Source organism: Otolemur garnettii, unplaced genomic scaffold (assembly GCF_000181295.1).
Source record: "Otolemur garnettii isolate 467f Iridium unplaced genomic scaffold, OtoGar3 scaffold00090, whole genome shotgun sequence".
Classification (NCBI taxonomy): domain Eukaryota; kingdom Metazoa; phylum Chordata; class Mammalia; order Primates; family Galagidae; genus Otolemur; species Otolemur garnettii.
This window is the reverse complement of record NW_003852485.1, coordinates 4,155,996-4,162,600: the sequence shown is the minus strand read 5'-3', so window position 1 is coordinate 4,162,600 and position 6,605 is coordinate 4,155,996.

Genomic DNA, 6,605 nt, shown 5'->3' with positions numbered 1-6,605 from the left:
ACCTTTTGTCAGATTAAAGCATTTACTTTTATGACACATTTGCTAACTTTATAATAATCAAGAATTGCTATAATATAAGCAAGATATTTTTATCATAGAGGTTAAATTTTATGTTTTTGTTATGATGACAATAAAATTATTATCCTTTAAAAATATACAATGTGGTGAATTACATGAAGTGATTTTTAAAATGTTAAATCAAATTTCCCTTTTATTTATAAGCCCAAATTGATTGTGCTGTATTATTTTTTCATATACCTCAATGTTTACTAATATTTTGTTTAAAACTTTGCCATCTATGTTCTTGAAAGAGATATGATTTCTATCATTTTCCTTTTTGTTTTTACAATAACCAAGAAAAGTTGGAAGTCAAGGTTAAAATAATACGAAAAACAATGGAAATGTTTTCCCTTTATCTATTTTTTTTTTTGAAAAGTTTTACAGGATTGAGTCTATTAGTTCCATAAATACTTAGTAGAATTCATTGGTATAGCCATCTAAGTCTGAAGGTTTTTGTCTGGAAATGTTTTTAATTACAGATTCAAAAATTTTTAGAACTTACAGTACTATTCAAATTATCGATTTATTCTTTATTAAGTTGTGTTTTTCTAAAAATATGCTCATATTATTTAAATTTGTAAATGAATTGGCATAAACTTGATCATAATATCTTTTTATAAATATAATAAAAGAATATCATCTTTCTTGTGTTTTTAATCAGTCTTGAGAGGGGTTATAAATTTTATATGTCTTTTCAAAAGAATCAACTTTCAGTTTTGTTGAGTTTCTCTGTTGTATGTCTGTTATTTCTAGTTCATTACATTTTCTTTATTTGTTCTTCCTCTCTATTTTCTTTAGGTTTAATTTGTTTTTTCTTTACCTTTGAGGTAGAAATCCAGATCATGTTTTTTACTCTAATATAGCATTTGTGGACATAAATATCTCTAAGTGCAGTTTCAGTGGCATCCAACAGGTTTTACATTACAGTATTTTTTACCAATCTTCGACTTATGGATTATTTGGAAGTGTACATCTTTGCTTCAATTGTAAAAAAATATTTTAGTAAATGTTTTGTCATTAACTTCTAATTTAAGTCAGAGATGATAGCCTGTTTAATTTCAAACTCCTATTGAGACTTACTTTATAAATAGCAAATCGTCTTTTTTAGTAAATGTCCATGCACTTGAACAGAACGTTTTTTTCTGCACTTGCAAGGTACAGTGATACACATATTTAATGTTTAATCATCTCTATATTTCCTATATGGCTGCTTATTCTAGTTAGAGAAAAGAATGATAAAATGTCCCGTGTACACGTGAATCTGTCCACTTCTCCTTTAAATTTAGCCAAGTCTCTCCTGCACAGGGACCTTGGGATTCAAAGAAGCCAAAAGAGAAGATCCAAAGGGTGGGTGACCAGCAGAGAAGCTGACCCCCAGCAATGGGGAGCCACACAGTGGCCTGCCTCGGGGCTTGGCAGTGAAGGAGGAGACACAGTGGAAGCCAGAGGAGGAGAAGGGCACCAGCGTGGCCCTGGGCCACGAGATGAGCAGCCACACAGCTGCAAACTCAAGTGATATCTTAAGCACCCAGCCAACTAAATCTTCCCTTTCCCTCTACCTTCCCCCCAAAACCAAACCTTAAAACTGAGTTGCTCACCATGAGGAAAAGAGGGTATAAGACAAGCCTACTTATGCCCTGTCCCTTTTGGAGTCATTCTTTTTAAAAATAAGGTACAAAATAATTAACAAACTGTTACAGGAATTTCTTTCTTCAGTAGGTCCTTGGTCTGGAGGACTTGAAGAATGAGACCATGGACCACAGCTCGGTAGTAAGGAAAGATTTTATTAGACAGAAAGGAATAGAGGAGGAGTAAAAAAGGTAGGTGGAAAAATACCTTTTCAAAGTTAATGAGTGTATTAACAAATAAATGAATGTAATCCCTCTAGTAGAGCAAGGTTATTAGGTTTTTGCAGTTTTTGTGTCAAGGGATTAGGGTGCGTGCTTCCTCCTCAAGGTGGAAACACCTATATTTCAGGCTGCTTTGTTCATGACCTTGCTAAAGCCCAGAGGGTGTGGCCTAGAATGGGCAGCCCGTTTGTGTCTAGATATAGGGGTCTGATTTCTGAGCTCACCTGGACCTAAAGCATGGGAGTAGGGATCCCTGTCCAGCCCTGAATGGGGGAATCCTATATCAAAACCTAAATCAATGGGGGAATCCTGTATCAAAACCCAGGACCATGTAAGACAGAGGTTAAACCACACATGCAAATCATCAATTTACTGAATGGATCACTGAGTCTTGGTAATGTCAAGTGACTTGTCTCTCATTAGTAGGCTTCCTTATCTTAACTTAAAACATGCCAAGCCTTTAGACAAACCTTCATTTCTTCAACCAAGTACCAGTCAGAATATCTTTAAATTCACCTCTAAACTGTAGTCCCCTGCTTTGAGATGTCTGGCCTTTGAGGGACACCTTCCATGTAATTCCTATCTCCCTAAAAAGTATAAAATTAAACTATCACCCAACTATGCAAAACCACTTGCTCTCAAGGCTTCTTGGATATAGGTCTCGGAGCCATGGTCACAAATATTTGGTTCTAAATAAAACTTTTAAAGTATTTGACAGAGTTTAGGTTCCTTTCCACAGACAGAGGCAATTTAGCACCTTACTTAGGGTCATGAACTACCTTCACAGGATAACAAAATATGAGTTCTGCTTCCATTCTGTCCCATGGACAAGGCCAAGCCAATGCCATCCTGAAAGGGAATTCTGGGAAATGTAGTTTCAACTTGCCTAAATTCACTGCATAAAGCCATCACGGTTATGGAACCCAGAAGGTGCTCTGGCCTAGGTCAGGTTACTTGCTGCACAGATAGCCAATTATGGAGACAAAGAAAATTGCCTAAGGAAGATAGGAAATTTTAATACAAAAGACACCAGTGGGGGGAAGGAGGAAGCAGCCTCAAGTGATAGGTCAAACCCCACCCAAATAGGGTGGACCCACCTAAAAGAATCAACCCCTACCCTCTCCCACAGATGTTCCAGCTAAGAGAGGTGAATGGGTCAACCCCCTACCCTACCCTACTGGATGGCCCACCTGGGAAAGGTAAATGGGCCACATACCCCCATTACAACAATAGTCCAACCCAGGAAAAGAAATGTCCCGACCCCCACCTGCCATTACCCACATCTGGATTTCTTCCGGGTTGGAAATCTTACCCCGCCTGCACCCAGGTGGAATAAAGCCATTTTAAATGCACAAACCGGGCCTCCCTTTCCTTTCCTCTCACGCCTCCGAATAATCTTTCATCTTTGGCTCCATAACCTCTCATCAAGTCCATCTGGCCAGAGAGTACAGGCTTTTTAACATGCGGCTACCTGCAATGGGGCAAGTTAGTGAAGGACCGTGAGTGTGAGCAAGAGAAAGTTGCCCTGGGGCTTTGGGAATATCAGCTCCATTGTGTTGCAGAAATTCTGCCATTTCCAGAAACAAATCCAAACTTCATGTAGTTAACAGTTACAGAGTTCTGCTCTTCAAGCCCTACTGGCCTGAGAATCTAAAACATGACAGAGAGAGGACAATAAAAAACAGAGCAGGGGTCATTGAAACTTATTCATAGAGCTGGTTACAACAACAGCTGAGGAAGAGCCCAGGACACCCTTGAAACCAATTATAATTCATTTGATTCAGCACACTAGCTGAAGCACAAGTCTGGAAGAGACAGCCATGAAAGAAAGTTAGAGAGCAGAGGGAAGATGACTCTGCCAGCACATGGATACAGGGCTCTGATACCGGAATTTCTTCCTCACTAGGTCCCTGGTCTCGGGGATTTGAAGAACGAACCCACAGACCACAGATCAGTGGTAAGACAGGATTTTATTAGACAGAAAGGAATACAGAAGGAGTAAAAAGGCACCAGAGCTTCTAGCAAAGGGGAGACCTGAGTTGGAAGTCTCTGTTGGTTCCTTTGTAGGGGGACATATTGTCTGGAGGATTACATTTTGGCTAGGATTTGGTAGGTGGAAAAATATCCTTTCAAAGTTGAATGCAGTCTCTCCCCTGGGGTAAGGTTATTAGGTCTTTGAAGTTTTTGTCTCCGGGAAGGGATTAGGATGTGTGCTCCCTACTCAAGGTGGAACCACCCCCAAAAATCTCAGGCTGCTTTTGTTCTTGATCTTGTTAGAGCCGCAAGGGTGTGGCCTGGAAAAGGCAGCCTCTGTGTGTCTGGAAATGGGGGTCTGATTTCTGAGCTCACCTGGACCTAGAGGATGGGGGGTACCTGTCCAGCCCTGACTGGGGAAATCCTGTATCAATTAGGGCTGGACAGAGAGTCCCCATTTTTCTAGGTTTGAGAAGGCTCAGGTCCAGACCCCACATGTGGGCACAAACAGGCCCTTTGCCGGCCAAATTCTCTGGACACAAACAAACTCAATAAAAAGCAGCTTGACCGGTATCTCATCAGGGCTACCTACCCCTCCCGGAGCAGGGAAGACACCCTACCTACTGTCTCTCCCAGAGCAGAGAAGAGCTCCTGTGAAGCCAGGACTGCAAGGATCCACATTCCTCTGCACTACAGTAGCTTTAAAATTAACTTCTGCCCACAGGCCTCTGGCACCAAATGGTTGTGATATATTCCAGACACACATTTCATCCCCCTAAGCCCTATTACACAGGATAGGAATAAAAGTATCTGATGACCCCCTAGACAGAAGGTCCAAACAGGCTTCCCGCTCCGGTCACCCATTTGCTGCCATGGAGGCTTCCTCATCTATCTTCTATCTTTCAATAAATTCTCCCTTTCACTTACTCGCGTGGTGTGTGGGTTCATTTTTCAATTCCTAGACGAAGGACCTAACAGAGGGAGAAATTCCCGTGTTGACGGAAAAGAAGCCATACTCTGTAAAATACTTTAAAGAGGTTTACTCCGAACCAAATCTGAAGACTGTAACCTGAAGCCACACGCATGAAGCCTTGAGCAAGTGGACTCATAGTGGTGGGATGACAGTTTAGTTTTATACATTTTAGGGAGACAGGGAGTACAAGAGAGCTAATAAATCAACATGTAGAAAACATACATTGGGTTAAGCTCAAAAAGGTGGGACACCTGGAAGCCAGGGAGCTTATATAAATGGGTTAAAAGATTCTTTACCTGACACTTGGCTGAAAGGTAGGCTCTATCTAAAAGACCAGGGGTCAGTGAAAAGGACTGCTTAAGGTGAAGTGTCTGTTAACTGGAGACAAAGCACCAGACTGACTCAAGTGGTTTATTATGAATTTTGAGCACCTGCAGGTAGGTCTGGCATAGCTGTGGGCCTGTTAGCAGGTCACAAAGGACATCTCTGAGAAAAAGAGAGGACAGGATGAGGCAGGTCTGATCTCCTTGCTCACAGCTAACAAGTCACTTTCAGGGATCCTCATGGCCAAAGAAGGGGGGTGTCAGTCAGTGGCTGAGGGGCGAGCCTTGAGATTTATTTTAGTTCACACTGGCTACACAACCATTACCAGGTATGGCCATGGGGATAAATAAAAAAATATTGATTTTCTGGGAGCAAACTTAAAGTAAGGGGACATGTAAAGTATTGCTGAGAATTTGTGGCAATTATGAATCAATTGCTTACGTCCAATGAATTAACTTGGTAAATTTAGGGTTTTGTGATACTGCGTATACGGCAGCTAATATCGCCTAATGGCAAAACGTTTTTTAATGCTACAGTTTTAAATTATGCTAGTAAGTTTGGTGAAGTACAAAGTACAGAAACAAACTTTTACCTTTCAAATATTCATAATGTATCTCTACAGTACTGCCGGGCTAAGGGAGGGTTTGGCTTTCTAGTGTTTATTAATATTTAAGTTATTTCAGGGAATTAGCAAACTAGAGACAAAGTTAACACAAAAGGGAGGCAGAGGGCATGAAACCATGTGCCAGATGTTAGAAAAACCCTTGTGATGTGGCTTTTTTTGTTTACGAAATAAAGTTTGGGACATGTAGCTTGTGGGTAACAGCGTTATGTTTAAAATACACAATAAAAGAGACACGATTTAGCATATCGCACTGGAAAGCAGAGAAATGAGGTGAGATTGTCCTCTGATATGGTCCCCTTCCCCCACTCTGCGAAGGTCTTTCCCTGGGAGCAGTTTCCAGAGGACATACGGTTGTCATGGAGACCAGAGAGGCCGCCTCCTCTGTGCTGCCAGCAGGAACAGCAGGTCTGGTCGGGAGGAGCAGGCAGCGGAACACAATGGTGAGCCTTTCTGCTGCTGGTAGTGGACATCAGCAATGACCTAGTGCCCGGAAAGCGAGAAAAGAGGAGGACGACAACGCCTTCCCCACGCTCCCCACCGTAATGGGATCCGGGACAAGAGGAAACTCTTCAATCCCCTATTCCCTTAGCTAGAATTCTAATAGATCAAAAGCTGTTTTTAGAAAAGGGATTTATTTCTTTTAACATCCAACAAAGGCAAAGCTGTACTACTGCAATATAATTCAGTCTTTCTGTATAACATCAAATGGTTATTAGCAATAAAAATAAACAAATAACATTAAAACAAGAATGTTTGAATTCTTTAAGAAAGTTATATACCAAAGTAGTAGCTGGAATCT